Genomic DNA, 14,956 nt, shown 5'->3' with positions numbered 1-14,956 from the left:
TTCACCACAGACCCACATGCACATCACACACAAGACACCCTGCCACACATGCCCAAACTCACACAACGCACAGAGCCTCCCCACGAAGACCCTCAGACATATCACTCAGAGGTCCTTTCACCACGGACACGCACGTACGTACAAACTCTCTCTCTTACACACATGCACACACACACACACAATATGCCTCCACAGAGACCCTCAGACGTTCACCATGGATACACAAGCACACGCCCCACACTACCCAGGCCCCCCACCCCTTGTGGAGCCAAGGCCTGCCCTCCTGCTGTGGACATGGGAGTGGGGAGGGGCAGGCAGGACTTTCCTCCAGCCCACCTGGCCCTGGTCTTGGGCCCTGTGGATAAATCCTCTGTGTCCTCTGAGGCCCCCTGGGGCTGCTGCCCCATCTCCAGGGGCAGGTAGTGAGCGGCACAAAGAGGTGGGAAAGGGGAGAGCAAGGAGAACAGGACCTCTGAGACCCCAAAGCCTCCTGGCTTTGCCGTCCCTGGGCCCCAAGCCCTGGGGACAGCCTCACCCTCACCCATGGCCCCCATAGCCTCTGCACTCCCTGGGACTCCTGCCCTCTGGGAGGCCCTAAGGCCCATGTTGTGCATGGGTACCTGGAGGACTGTGGAGTCTGCAGCTCCTGCCCCCCCCCCCCGCCGCAAAGCCCCCACCCAGGAGGGCCCAAGTCCTGCCTCAGAGGCGAGAGGCATCCTACCCCCATCCAGACACCCCAACTCCAAAAGCCCCCCTCTCAAGCAAGCAGCCCACGTTCTCCTATCTACGGGACAATCACAGCATGAGTCTCTGAAAGCAACCCAAGCCAGGGCACAAGGTGAGGAGAACGGAGTAGGCTGGCACAGCATAAGAGACCCCCAAATTCCCCAGGTAGGTGGAGGGGATCTTAAAGATTATCTAGGTCCACATCCCTGACGTCCCAGTTTTGCATTATCCACATAACATTGTGTGTCCCTCAGTGGTTTACGCCAAATCTCCATAGGCCTGTAAGGTTCATCGATTATTTTCTTGAAATTGGCACTTTTAAGTTAAATGCATTTATTTTAAGTAGAAATTTCGTGTTACTACTATAAATGGAAAGCCAATACCAATTTTAATGAATGGAAAATGACAGTAAAATAAGTACAGTGAAAACAAAGCTATATTATTAAAGTTCAGCTACACAGAGCTGCCAGTCACAATCTCTGTGGTTTTCCGGTTTTTTTTTTTTTGGCTACACCGCACAGCTTGCGGGATCTTAGTTCCCCGACCAGGGATCAAACCCAGGCCCCGGCATTGAAAACGCCGAGTCCTAACCACTGGACCACCAGGGAATTCCCCAAGATCTCTGTTTAAAAGCAAGGGCAGGGACTTCTCTGGTGGGACAGTGGTTAAGAATCCGCCTGCCAGTGCAGGGGACACAGGTTCGATCCCTGGTCCAGGAAGATCTCACATGCCGCGGAGCAACTAAGCCCATACGCCTAGAGCCCATGAGCCACAGCTACTGAGCCCTCGGGCTGCAACTACTGAAGCTCACGTGCCTAGAGCCTGTGCTCCACAACAAGAAGAGCCACTGCAATGAGAAGCCCACGCACCGCAACAGAGAAGCCCCCGCTCGCCGCAACTAGAGAAAGCCCGTGTGCAGCAACAAAGACCCAACACAGCCAAAAATAGAATAAATAAATAGATAAATAAATAAAATTTTTAAATTAAAAAAAAAAGAAGGGCAGCAAGTGTTGGAAAGTTGTTAAAGACACACCAGCATGGCACTGAAAACTTTCTTCCTGGGACAAACTTGGACTTGACAGAGTTGAAAGGGAACCAACTTTCTCAGTATGTGAGCCAATGCCATGCAGTGGCATGTGCACGAGCCACTGAAAGTCATCTCAGGTCTCACTGAAGGGACCATGCTCACGTTGGGAAGGAAGTTCTACGCTTGCCTGCCTCCTGTAGGAGCTTGGATGGCACTGGTGGCAAGCTGGCACCCTGTTGCCACATTCCATTCCCATAATAACAATCCTTAGAAATTGCTCAGTTCTCTATTTACAAATTGTCCTTACATCTACCATCTAATAGGAGTCTCACAGCAGGAACTACCATGCATGGTTCTTCACTGAGAAAAGGAAATGAGCTGAGTCTTAGGAGATGAATATGATTTTGGCAGAGAACTGTCCTGACAGCTCACGCCCTCCTCATCCCTCTCTCCCCCACTCCAAAGAGAGGTGAGAAAATCAGGGTCTCATCTCCCTAACTCTCTGCTCAGGCCTCTGAATGACATTTGACAGGCTCTTTGGAGCCTGCCCTGGGTGCTACTGCCCCCGTAAAAGACTCCTCTTGAAGTCACGATGCAGGTCTGTTTTCACCAGGTGCCGTCCAGATGGAAGGCTGGGGCCAGGCCCACCTGGCACTGTAAGAATTACAGCAGATGTCTTTTGAAGTATAATACTTGACCAGATTACAAACAAACAAGAGCCATGTCTGCATGTCTGACTTTGTTTTCCTTCCCTGCAGGCTGCAGTTGATTGGACCAGGGTGGGTACCTGACCCCCTCAGAGCCAATCAGATCCTCTCCTGGGAGTTTGGACTTGGATCTGCCAAGCTCTGGGTTCTATCTCTGAATGTAGTTGGAACTCAGGGATGAAATACAGGAACTATAAGTGGTCCATTATCTGGAGAAGCTGAGAAAACCCAGTGTGTGGAGACAGAAAGGTGAAGGCAGCCAACAAGGTACAGAGAGCAGCTGCTTCAATTTCTCCTGGCCTACAGGTCTCACCTTCCAGAGGCTAACGATTTTCCTACTCTTCAGTTCCCCCAAACCCCGTGTTCTCGTAATAAACACTTCTTTATTACTGAGGCTGGCTTGAGTGGGTTTCTGTATACAAGCAAAGACCTAACTAAGGACAGGGGAGAAGCTGGGAGCTGGAGGCACAAAGATGAACAATCGCTGTGCCTGCACCGGAAGAGCTCAGTTTCATGGGACACAAGGAGGAAAAGATGTAGACTCTGTGTGGATGTGGCTGAGGTGGCGGGGGGCGCCAACTCTGCCCAGGGAGGGCCAGGAGGGCTCCTCAGAGGCTTCCCAGCAAAGGTGGCAGCTGAGCTGGTTTTGAAGAATGAAGGATGTTCTCCAGGGAGACTAAGCAGGGGTGCGGAGGCATTATAGGCAGAGGGAACCACGAGGGCAGAGGCACAGAGGCACAAAACAACAGCCTGATGTGTTAGAAGAACAGGAGTTCAAAGTGTGGGGAGGGGGTAAGCAGGGGAGATGAGGCTGGAGGGGCTCTCGGGTGCAGATCATAACGTGCTTTGAATCCCATGCTAAGAAGCTGAGGCCCTTCTTGCCCTCAATGGGGAGCTATTGAAGTATTTTAAGTAGCAGGGTCAGTTCTGTGTTTTAGAACTCTGGGGCTATACAGAGAAAGGACTGGAAAAGACAGGCCTGGAGGCAGGGAGGCTAGTTAGGATGCTGCAGCAATGATTCATCTATTCCTTTCACCCACAGAACAATTCGTTGTTTACCTACTACGTGCTGGGGCCAGGCAAAACTGGATTCCTGACCCCACAGAGTCCACAGTCTAGCAAGAAAGAGAGATGAGGAAAAGCCAGTCAAGTGTGATGAGTGTCGTAAAGAACACAAGGTCCTATGGAAGGGGCTGACGTTTAGTTTCCAGTTTAGGCTTCTCTGCAGAAATGATGTGCAAGCTGGTATCTCTCTGAAGGAGATAGATAAGCAGGGGAAGGGTATTCCAGGATAAGGGAACAACATGTACGAAAGTCCTGCAGCTCAGGGAGAGGGCAATTGGTACAGACGATCCAAAAAGGTAGGCAAGGACCAGATCCCACAGGGCCTTGCAGGCTACGTCAGTCTGGCTTTTATTCTAAGAAATCTTGGAAGGGTCTTAAGCAAGGAAATGACACAATCAAACGTTTATCTTTAGAAGATCACTCTGACTACAGTATGAAACCTGAAATGAAGCCGGGCAAAAACAGAAACGTAAGGAGACCAGTTAGGAGGCTGTCACAGTGGTCCAGGTGAGAGCTGATGCTGGTCCGGAGTGGGGCAGTGGGCAAGGAGAGAGATGACGGACTGGGGAGAGAGATTCAGGAGAGCCAACAGGACTTGCTGAGGACTGGCTGTGGAATGTGGGGGTGAAGGAGAGGGAGGTGTCCAGGAGGACTTCCAGCTTTCCAGCTTGAGCAAGTGGGTGGATGGTGGTGGCAGAGATGAGCTAGGGACACGAGGCAGAGCAGGTGCCAGCAGACAGAGCTGGGACCTGAGTTTGGACCTGAGACTGATCATGAGACATCTAAATGTGGTCCAAGAAGTAGTTAGATTTGCAGGTCTTGAGCCCAGAAGAGGGCATTAAAGTCAGGTAAATGAGATTACCTGGGAGTGGGGGAAGAGTGGGCAATACAGGGCAGCCCTGAGGAATCATGGTTGCAGCAGGGCCTGGGCACAGAGTGACCGGAAGCTCTGAGCTTGGAATATCAGAACCGTGAAATCCAAAGGCTTCCTCTCTCAGCCCTGGGAAGCATCTGGCTTTGGCTCCACCTCTCCTGGCCGAGTATCACTCCTGAGCACAGGAACTTCCGGGATGAGACAGCCCTCCCTTCCCCACACACCTCTTTCCTCCTTGGCAAACTCCAAGTTATCCTTCAGACCCACCCAGCTTAGGAGGTGCCTCATCCTAGCGAAGTCCAGGTATGTCCAGGACTGGACATGCCTCGTCCAGGCACGTGCTCTCCCATCTGACAACCTGGGTTTTATGCACTTGATGGCTGTGTGACTTTGGCCGAGAACCTGAATCTCACTTTCTTCATCTATACGATAATATAGATGAATAATAGGAAATAATAATCGTACCTACCTCATAAGGCTGTTTGAAGATGAATATGTCAAGTGCTTAGCAGAGAACCTAGCACACAGTAAGCACTAAATAAATGTTACTATTATTAACATCCCACCCACCTTGGGACAGTTAGTCATGCCCTCCGTCTTACCCCTCCTCCATCTGGGGACTATGTGCAGGTCTGTGTCGCTCCCTGCCTCTTCCTATTCCAACCCAGTTTGTGGGGCCATATAATATGCAGGGCCCAGGGCTAAATGAAAAAGCAGTATCCCTTGTTCAAAATTATTAAGAATTTCAAGATGGTGACAGTCAAACATTAAGCGTGGGGTCCTTCTAAGCACAGGTTGCCCTGTGCAACCACAGACTGGTGAATCTCGCCCTGCCTCCACCCCCAGTCAGCCCTAGGCCTGGGCCTGGCCCAAAGTTGGTGTCAACCCCCCGGCAAGAGAGTTAAAATACCAACTGACATTGCAATAGGGTTTTGTGATTTCTATCTGGAATTTCATTTTATCCTTCCCATGGACAGATAACATCAACCCCCTTTTATAGTTGAGGATACTGAAGTTCAGAGACAGGTGTGCCTTGCCAGAGGTTACCCACCTCAGAACCGCAGAGCTGGGATGTGAATATAGGCCTGGTTGGTGCCAAAGCCCTGCCTCTTGTCCTCTGGCTCCCCAGAGAGGTTGGGAGAACCTGGGCCCAAGAGATAAATTTCATCAACAAGACCCAGAGAGAGGGAGCTGGAGGGACTGGGACTGGCCTCCTCCCTCCTGGGGTGAGTCACATAAACAACCTGCTCCCTGGGCACAGGGAAGGGGGGACGAGAGGGCAAAAGGTCACTCCTGAGAAGGATCTGCTTGAGGGCCACAGACCCCAGCCCACGCTCTCTGGAAATCAGCCCCTGCTTCTTCTGCTTCAAATCCTCTAGAGGCTGCCATCGGCTTCAGGATAATTCCCAAGTTGAAAGTATCCTGCTAGATACACCAGGAGATCTGGCCTGGCTGTGCTGACTCCTGCCCCCTCTCTTCCCTCTCTCCCCGACTCCTGCCCTCGCCACCATACCAGTCCTGTTCCCGCCATCACCAAGGCCTTAGCACACCCAGTTCCCTCCTTCTCTGCCTCCTCAACGCCTTGTCACGCTACCGTCGCTGCATCTCTCCTTTCAACACATGTCACATGCTCTGGGCCGTCTCCCAGCTAGAATGCCCGCTCCATGGAGGCAGGAGCTGCCTGACACACAGTGCTTAGTACATCAGGTGTCTGAGCACATCATCCTGGAACAGAGGCAGGAGGGCCTTGCACTCTTTCTCCCCTTCTCTCCACTCCTCCTCAACCCTCCTTTTCTTGTCCAGGCATCTTGAACTCAAGGTGTGAGGAGCCCAAACTTGCAAAGGGAAGAGAATCATCACGCAGCCTGCACCCTCCACCTGCCAGTCCTGGGCTGGGTGCTGTACATCCAGTTATGACATTTAATCTGCCAAGCACCTTCCAGATGGGGGTGGGGCAGTATGGGTGTAAATTACTCCTATTTTTCCAGAGGTGTCTGAGACCTGAAGTATAACAGAGTGTGGAGGTGGAGGATGCGGGACTTGAACCCAGGTCTCTCTGGTGCCCAAGAACCTGGAGCCCTCTCTGCCTCTGTGACTCACTGTTCCCAGGCAGCTCACCTCCAACCAGAGAACAGCTGTTTCTAACCCGTGGCCTCCGTTCACACACAGCCCAGGCAGCACAGCTCCTTTGTTGGGTCAGCAAAACACCAGTGCAGGAAACAGCTCCACTGTCAGTAAGAGGCCAACGTAGAAGTCATCCCTCCCCTGGGTCAACAAAATGCCAGTGGGGGAGAAACAGTTCCCAGGTCAGACAAATACGAGTGGCGGAGACACCCCCATGGTCAGCAAAATGCCATTACAGGAGGCATATCCTGCAACCCCAAGTCAGCAGAAGGCCAGTGTGACAAACACTTCCCTACAGCCCCCTGTACGTGTCATGGGCGTGCACAGAGTCCTCCAAGGTGATGCCCCCGGGGTGGGGTAGGGGAGGCAATGGGGCTGGGCTGCCGCCCTGGGGAGAAGGCTGCAGCCTGGGAGTGGGGCAGACCTGGGTGAGAGTTCTCACATGGCACTAATGAAATCAACCACCAGCCTGCCCCCTCCTCCCCAGGGACCCTCCAGGCTCCAGCTGATGCAATGCCCAGGCTGGATAATTGTTTTCTTCCCTCCTTAAAGGGCCAGCTGCTGCTGCAGCTGCAGACATCACCCAGACCCCTGACAGACCCCACAGAGCTTATCACCTGGTTAGGAACAGGGTGAGCCCAGAAAGTAGCAGCTCAGCCCTGGGCTCAGCAGAGTAAAACCCAATTATGTGCAGAGACCAGATGTGTCTGTGAGCAAGGAGGGAGGGAGAGAGAAGAGTTCAGGCCTGGCCCGCTGAGACCGCATGCCCCGAGGGATGGGACCTTGGTCCCTGCTGGATGCTCAGCCCCTGGCTCCTGCCTGCCCATCCGTCAGGTCCTTGGCACAGGGGTTGCTCAGGAGTTCAGCAGTTACCTACTGAGGTCTCCTGAGTGCCAGCCTCTGTGCTAAGCAGCTCAAATCCACCATTTCATTTACTCCTCTCAGCTGACCTAGAAGGTGGGTCTGTTTCACGAAGGAGGCTCAGAAAGGGGAAGCAATTTCCTCAATAGTGCATAGCCAGAAAGTGGCAGAGCCTGGATTTGAAGCCAAGTTTGCCTGACTCTGCACTTCATACCTGCAGAAGGTTGGGTAGGTATCGAACCCCATGGCTGGAGGTCCCTAAGCCAAGCAGCTGGCACAGAGGGCGGAGAAGGGGTCTGTGGGCCCTAAACAAGCTCTGAAGGGCACGAAGCTTGGACTGAGCACAGGTTTCACAGACCCCTTCCCCCACCCCCTCACCTCCACCAGAGAATGCCCCATTAGTCTGCCCACATGCCCCTAGGGACAGTTGGCAGCTGTCTGATTACAGACTAATTGGTGGCTGGCAGGAACTGTGGGCCTGGCTAGTTAACCCCTTGGTGACCAGGCCTAGCCCAAAAAGGCCCTCTCCTCACCACTTCAGGCCCCAAACTCAAGGAGCCCAGACAGAAGAAGTCATCACAGGCAGAAGACAGGACCAAAGAGGCAGCAGCCTTCTTCTCTACATCCAGACAACACCCCTGGGGCTGGGGCTAGACACTGATATATTCACCCAGGCTCCCCACCCACAAAGGGCCACATCCAAACTGCCCCCAGGTGGCAGTGCAGCCGGTGCCTCTGTTCTCTGGCCTTGGTATGGCATTGCCCACCCCATCCAGGACCACAAGAGCTATGGGCCTTCCCTGGCCTTCCAGGGTACTGGGAAGAAACCCACTCCTCAGGGATGGGTTATCCAGAAAAGGTGATGTGGACATGGGTCCAGGCAGCCTGGGGGCCAGCAGGTGAAAACACCCTCCCCTTGCATGAGAGGGTGCCCAAGTTGCCCCCCAAGGGTCTTGCCAAACCTCCCTGAACCCTGGATTTCCCACCTTTGATTGACCAACTACCTTTCCCAGCTTCCCAGAAGCCCCCTCTCCCCACCCTAGGGCTGGAATGGGCATCACCCCTTTTCTTTCATAGGGTGGGGGGTAGGGGTCCTCTGGGCACCACAATGGTGTCTCACTGGGAGGAAAGAGTGGCCAGCTTCTCAACCAGGGCACAGGCAGGAGAGAGAAAGGGAGGCTGCCTTCCAGCTCCCTTTCCAGGAGAGATTCTAAGCACTTTCCAAAAATGCCACGGGAGACAATGCTGTTGAAGATCAGGGCCCCAGGTGCTCTGAGCATCAGCAAAGAACTCAAGACTCTGGGGCCTTCTACTCCATTTTCCGGGCTTCCCCAAACACCTCATGTTCCCTTCTCATACCTTAGCCCCCCAGAGTCATCACACACACTGTGCTCCGCCCCCGGGCCCCCGCAACCGCCGCCCCAGACCCTGCACACTTAAGATCCCTACGTGGCGCCTCACGACCAGAGACCCCTCCCCCGCCCCGTGGTCCCCCAGACCTCCGCAACCCCCTCCCCACGTCCACTCCCAGGCGACCAAGGCCTACTGACTTACCCGAAGGTGGGGCCGGGGTCCAGACACGGAGGGGTCTCCGCTGGCCGAGGCGACTCCGCAAGGCGGGGCAGGTGCTCTGGGACCCCGCCCCGCGGACCCGGCGGAAGGCGCGGCCCGGTCCCAGGCGCGCTGCGGCCTCCGAGGGGCAGGGGCGCGGGGCGGGGAGGGGCGGCGAGAGAGGCTCACGGGGGCATCGCCCGCAACCGGGCCGGGCAGCTCTGCTCCGCCCGCCTGCGCTGCCTGTTCCGCAGCCGCCACGGTTCTCAGCCACCGCCGGGTGCAAAGCCCAAGCCCCGGCTGGCGGGAGGCGAAGAAGGAGGCGGGGTCTGATGGGGGCGGGGTCTCGGTCGGGGGAGGGGCCATTGGAAGGGGCGGGGTCGGTGGGGCAGGGCCTGTGGTGGTGGGCGGGGCCTAAGGGAATCTGGAGAGTCTGGGTTTGCCTGGTTGGGGGCGACCTATGGTAATAAGGCCTCGAAGGGGCGGGGTGGAGAGGATGCCCGAAGCCTCTCCAGGTCTCCAGAACGCTCCTGCTCATGCTTGCCCCCCTCTCCACCTCTACATCTATCTGTTCTTTCTCATCTTCCTTCGCTCTGGGGGACCTCCCAGGACCTCACTGGCACCGCGGTACCCCTGTCACACCCTGGACCAGATCCAGGAATGTCAGATGGTGAGAGAAGGGGGAAATGACATACAAACATCAAATCCATTTACAGATGGAAAACCTGAAGCCCAGAGAGGAGAAAAGACTTGCCCAAGTGACTGCTATGAAGAAAAAGACTTTACGGTGTCCCTTTCAGACAGAGGGTACGGGAGTAGAGAGTGTCTTGCCCTAAGACCCATGTTAACCTCCCTCCCCTCACCGCCCCTCTTCTCCTAGAACAGTGGTTTCCAACTTGGGGTGATTCACCGCCCCCCACCCGGGCCCAACATTTGAGAGTGTCTGGAGACATCTTAGGTTTTCACAACTGGGGGTTGCTACTGGCATCTAGTGAGAAGAGATGAAGGGTGCTGCTAGACATCCCTCAATGCACAGGACACCCCCAAATGTTGCTAATGCCAAGGCTGAGAAGCCCTGCTCTAGGACCTAGCATGTGCCTAAATGGAGCTTCCAAGTGGGTTTCCTGAGCACTGGGACTTGAAGAGGATGCTGTATAAAGTCTCTCCTAGAGTTATGCCTGCCCCCATCTTTCTGTACTTAACCTTGCTCAGCTGGTCAATTCCACTTTGGGGCTCCAGTGTTCTTAATTCACTCATTTACAGAGGGGACAATACTATTACTGTTTGCCTTCCTAATTGTTTGCTGAAGGCAAGCAAAACAAGTAGTCTCCCTGCTGAGGGCATAGATTAAAATGTGAATGGGGAGTGGAAAGGTGTGGGGGAAAAGGAAAATAATTGAGATTATTTAATAAAAGTGACCCTCCTGGGGATAACTAGCTGTACCTTCTACATACCCCTCACCCTATCTCACCCTATCTCATCCCTTCTCACCTGGTCTGTGAGAAGGGTAAACTGTGACCCAACAATGTGGTGAGCCTGAAGCTGGGTCCCAACAGCTGGCCAGTGGTGGAGCTGGGACTCACAGTTTTATTCACTTATTAACTAAACTTCTGTTATCATCAAAACTACATCAGGCCTACAACTAAGGCCTGTGATATAGAACGGTTGCTCTGGAGCAGCAAGGAGGATTAGATTTGGGGAAGGGGGACAAGATGGAGGGCAGGGAAGTAGCTGGAACAATGGTGGAGGTGAAGGATGAGGAGAGCAGAGCCTGTGAAGATTTGGAAGAGAAGGGAGGAATCAAGATTGCTCTGTGCTCCTCCCATGCACCCCATCACAGAGACATGTAAACCAGTGGCTGCCTTGGGAATCAGGTTCCGCTTGCACATCTGATGAAAACTTGGACTTTCCCTCTGGAGAAATGTGCAGATGACACTTCACATATAATTTCAGGGGTTCCAAAGCTCCATAACAGCTTCCAGAAGGATTGGTCAGGGGGTTAGGGGTAGGGGTAGAGGTTGATTCATATATACATATATATATATATATATATATATATATATATATATAAATTTTTTTTTTTTTTTTGGCTGCATCTCATGGCTTGTGGGATCTTACTTCCCCAAACAGTGTTTGAACCCAGGCCTGGCAGTGAAGGTGCTGAGTCCTAACCACTGGACAACCAGGCAATTCCTGTGCCTTACCTGATATTAAAATGTATTATAAAGTCAATGTATTTAAAGCAGTATGGTATTGAGGCAGACCTAGAGGAATCAGTGAAACAAAATGGAGTACAGAAATGGACAACCACGCAAGGGAATTCCGTGTAGGATAAAGATAGCACTTCAGGTAAATGAGGGGAAATATAGGACTTACAACAAATGGGTGGAATATCGGGCAAGTTATTTGGTAAAATAAGAGAAAGCTGTGTCCTTACCCTACATGGGAATAAATTCCAGGTGGAGCTCATATTTAAATTATAACACCATAATGTACAAGAAGAAAACATTGAGGAATGTTTTCACAATCTGGGGGATGGAAAAGACTTTCTAAGCCTGATGAAACCTGGATGCCAAAGGGAAGTCATAAATTTGACTATAAAAACTATAAAACTATAAAAACTTCTACAGAGAAGTGATCATACTCAAGTTTGAAAGACTTGAATGACAAACTGGAAGGGATACATCGCAGTTGCCCTCTACTTCTGCTTTTTCTGGCCCGCCAGCCCCTCCCCCAAGCCGCGAAGGGCATGAGCGGAAGGGACGGCCGTGGCTGTGACAGTCAAGGCCGAGTACATCGCAGAGGCTCCTCCCACGACACCCTGGCCAGCGCCCACCTGTTCAGGGGCCGGGAAGCCCCGGAAATCCCAGCCGGGCCATCTGGGTCCACAGCAGGTGCTTTAGCAAAACGGAGCCAGAGTCCGCGCCGAGGCTGCTCACCACTTCGCTCCTGTGGCCACACTGGGAACTGCAATCCTCGGTTCAGTGCATGCAGCTTCCCAGAGTTAAGGCGGGAATATTTTTCTTAATATAAATAAGGGTTAAATTTTTGAGGAAGCTAACAATGTTCTAGGCATTGTGCGAAACACATAAAATAGAATATTTCCATTGACCCTTAAAACAACTCTTCTAGGTGGGGCCACTGTATTATCATTTGACAGATGAGGAAACAGGATTTGACAGAAGTAACTTGCCCAGTCTCTTAAGTGGTGGCGTAGGGATTCAAGGTCCGACTCCTCGCCCCACTTTTAATGCAAGAAAGCCAGGTTCTTGGCGAATTCAATAAAACAAAGTTTTTTTGAAGTTAACCTTGATCAGGCCTCATCCCAGGTGCCGGCAATTCAGAATTGAGAAAAACAGCCATTAGGAGAGACAGGCAGAGAAATAGTTCTGATTCAGTGAATCCCGGAAACAGCAGAGAACATGTTAATCCTGGTAGGGGTGGGGGGAGAGGGCAGGGATCCCAGAGATGTCCTTGAAGCTGTGGAGTTTGAGGGAGGGGGAAGGAGTGGGGTAGAACTTACAAGCCCACTGCAAGAAGGAAGAGTGGAGCTTTGGGGAGGAGCAGTGGTTTATGTGCCCTGAGTCTGGGGTAGCTGGGGATGAGGCTGGACAAGTACACAGGACCAAGCTAGAGTTTGGGTTCAGAGGAGTTAGGGCACAAAGATTTTGAGAACTTTTCCATGTTTCTGTTGACTTGGTCTAGGGACCACCTGCTCTGCCACCCCAGCCTGCCTCGTTCCTCCCAGATGCTCCCCACCTGGGGTCAAGGTACCAGTTGCCTAACCCAGAAACCTGGGAGTCACTCTTAACTCCTCCGTTATCCTCACCTCCATCCAGTTAATTATCAGGGCCTGCCCAATCTACCTCTTAAATACTCTCCAGGTTCACTGTCTGCTCTCCATCCCTGTGGCCACTCCCCCCCTCCAGATGGCCTTCCTCACTCCTGAATCCAGCTGCTGGCTGTGACTAGGTCTCACCACCTCCAAACTTTCACATAAGAGAAATCCTTATAAAGCAATTCTGACCACATTCCCTCGCCTACTGAAAACCCTTTCACTTTTATATATAGAATGGATTAACAACAAGGTCCTACTATATAGCATATGGAGCTGTATTCAGTATCCTGTAACTATTACTATTATTATTATAATTAACACTTATGGAAAATGTATTATGTCCTAGGACCTGTTCTAAGGACTTTATACATAGTAACTCAGTTAATCCCCATAGCAGGAAGCATGGGTGATGTTCTTCACCAGATCAGGGGAGCCCAGAGGAGGACCAGGTGGGGGAGATGCTGGACATGTTCAGATTCAGGTACGGTGGGGCATCCAGATGAGGGGCTGCAGAAGGAGCTGATTAGGTCTGGAGTTCAGAGGAGAAATTGTGGGTGGAGACATAAGATTAAAATTGTCAGGACTTCCCTGGCGGCGCAGTGGTTAGAAATCCGCCTGCCAATGCAGGGAACACAGGTTCAAGCCCTGGTCTGGGAAGATCCCACATGCTGCGAAGCAACTAAGCCCGTGTGCCACAACTACTGAGCCCGCACGCCTTGAGGCTGTGCTCCGCAACAAGAGAAGCCACCGCAATGAGAAGGCCGCACGCTGCAACGAAGAGTAGCCCCCGCTCGCTGCAAACAGAGAAAGCACACGTGCAGCAACAAAGACCCAACTCAGCCAAAAATAAATTAAAATAAATAAGTAAATTTATTTAAAAAAAAAGAAAGAAATTGTTGGCAAATACATGAAAATGGGACAACAATCAACCCGTCTGGAAAAGGTAGGAGGAAGGAGATAGCTAGATGATTTTTAAGGTTTCTCCTGGTAGAAGAACATGTGTAGGATTCCAAGTGTTGAGGTTGGTAGGACCCCAGAGACAAAGAGGAAAAATCCACGTGGCCTGACAAACTTGACACCTGCTCCTTGGAGGCTGTCTGTTATTCTTTCATCTGACTTTCTTTTACTGAGCAGCTACTATGAGCCAAATGCTCTGCTGTAGATGGAAGGGTCAGAAGATCCAACCCCTGTCTTCAGGGACTCCACAGTCTGGCAGGCAAAGGACAATACCAGAATAGGAACCCAAGTGCCCTAAGGCAAGCGTGGGAGACCTAGGGATGCGTCCTGGAGGACGTGACATCCAAGACAAGAGCAGACGGTCAGCAGAAGAAAGCTGTGTAGGGAATCTGGGCAGAGAGGATTGTTCATGTGGTTATTTTAAAGATTCTCATTCCTCTTGGATTTTCCACTTTGGACTCTAGTCATGTGCCCTGAGAGTCTATTGCAGGTGCTGGGAACCAGACAACAGTACTTGCATCTCTTAGGCTGTGTTGAATTTGCCGTCCTCTCCTGGTTCCTTCTCCTCAAAACTCTTCCTGCCTCAACTCTACCCTTCCTGTCAGGGTTTGGATGAGGGTGGGGCAAGAGAGACACCTAGGGCACAAATTTTGGGAGGCACTCACTCTCAGGGGCACAGCTCCTGGCCCTGCACCCTGCTCACACTGGTACTGTTCACACATGTGGCTCCCTCTGTTGACAGTGACCCCCCCACCCACCCCTATACGCTCCAAGGCTCGGCTATCACCTCCTCCTGGATGGCTGCTGCTCTCCCCAGGCATCCCTGCCTCCTCCCTAGGCCAGGGTGGTCCTCTGTGCTCAAACAGCATGGTGAAGGCTGCACAGCACAGTGCTTGCCAGAGCAGGCTTTGGCATCAGAGCCCTGCTGTGCTGTTTATTATCTGTGAGCTGCTCTCTGAGCCTGTTTTCACATGTGTCAAACGTGGTGCCAACTCCACAGGGGAGATGTAAAGATTAAATGAGAAAACTGTATGTAAAGTGATCAGCAGTGATTGGTACAGGGTACTGAGTAAGTGGTAGCTATTAGGACTTTGTTTATACTTCTAAAGCACTCATACACTTAAAGATGTAATCTAGTTATTTTCCTGCCTCTATCTTCACTATATCATAAGTTCCTTGGGGCAGGGAGGAGAAGGAGAGGAAGGAGGAGGAAGAAGACCTTCACG

At 52.2% G+C, this 14,956-nt stretch overlaps 1 protein-coding gene across 8 annotated transcripts in view; it reads right to left on the bottom strand.

Annotated features, from left to right (window-relative positions):
• Positions 1–9,077, bottom strand: part of RIMS3 (regulating synaptic membrane exocytosis 3) — a 39,534-nt gene extending 30,457 nt beyond the window's left edge. For 6 of the 8 annotated variants that reach the window (XM_049712333.1, XM_049712335.1, XM_049712332.1 and 3 more), the window contains exons 1-2: positions 8,939–9,047; positions 5,451–5,543 (exon numbers count right to left, since the gene is read on the bottom strand). The gene's annotated coding sequence lies outside the window, so the exon portion shown is untranslated. Of the gene's footprint in view, positions 1–5,450; positions 5,544–8,938 lie in introns of all 8 variants that reach the window. The other 2 variants (XM_049712325.1, XM_033422016.2) reach the window with 1 other exon arrangement.
• Positions 9,078–14,956: the final 5,879 nt, after the last annotated feature.

The sequence above is a fragment of the Orcinus orca genome, chromosome 1 (genome assembly GCF_937001465.1).
Source record: "Orcinus orca chromosome 1, mOrcOrc1.1, whole genome shotgun sequence".
Lineage (NCBI taxonomy): Eukaryota > Metazoa > Chordata > Mammalia > Artiodactyla > Delphinidae > Orcinus > Orcinus orca.
This window is presented reverse-complemented; position numbering and strand designations above follow the sequence as displayed.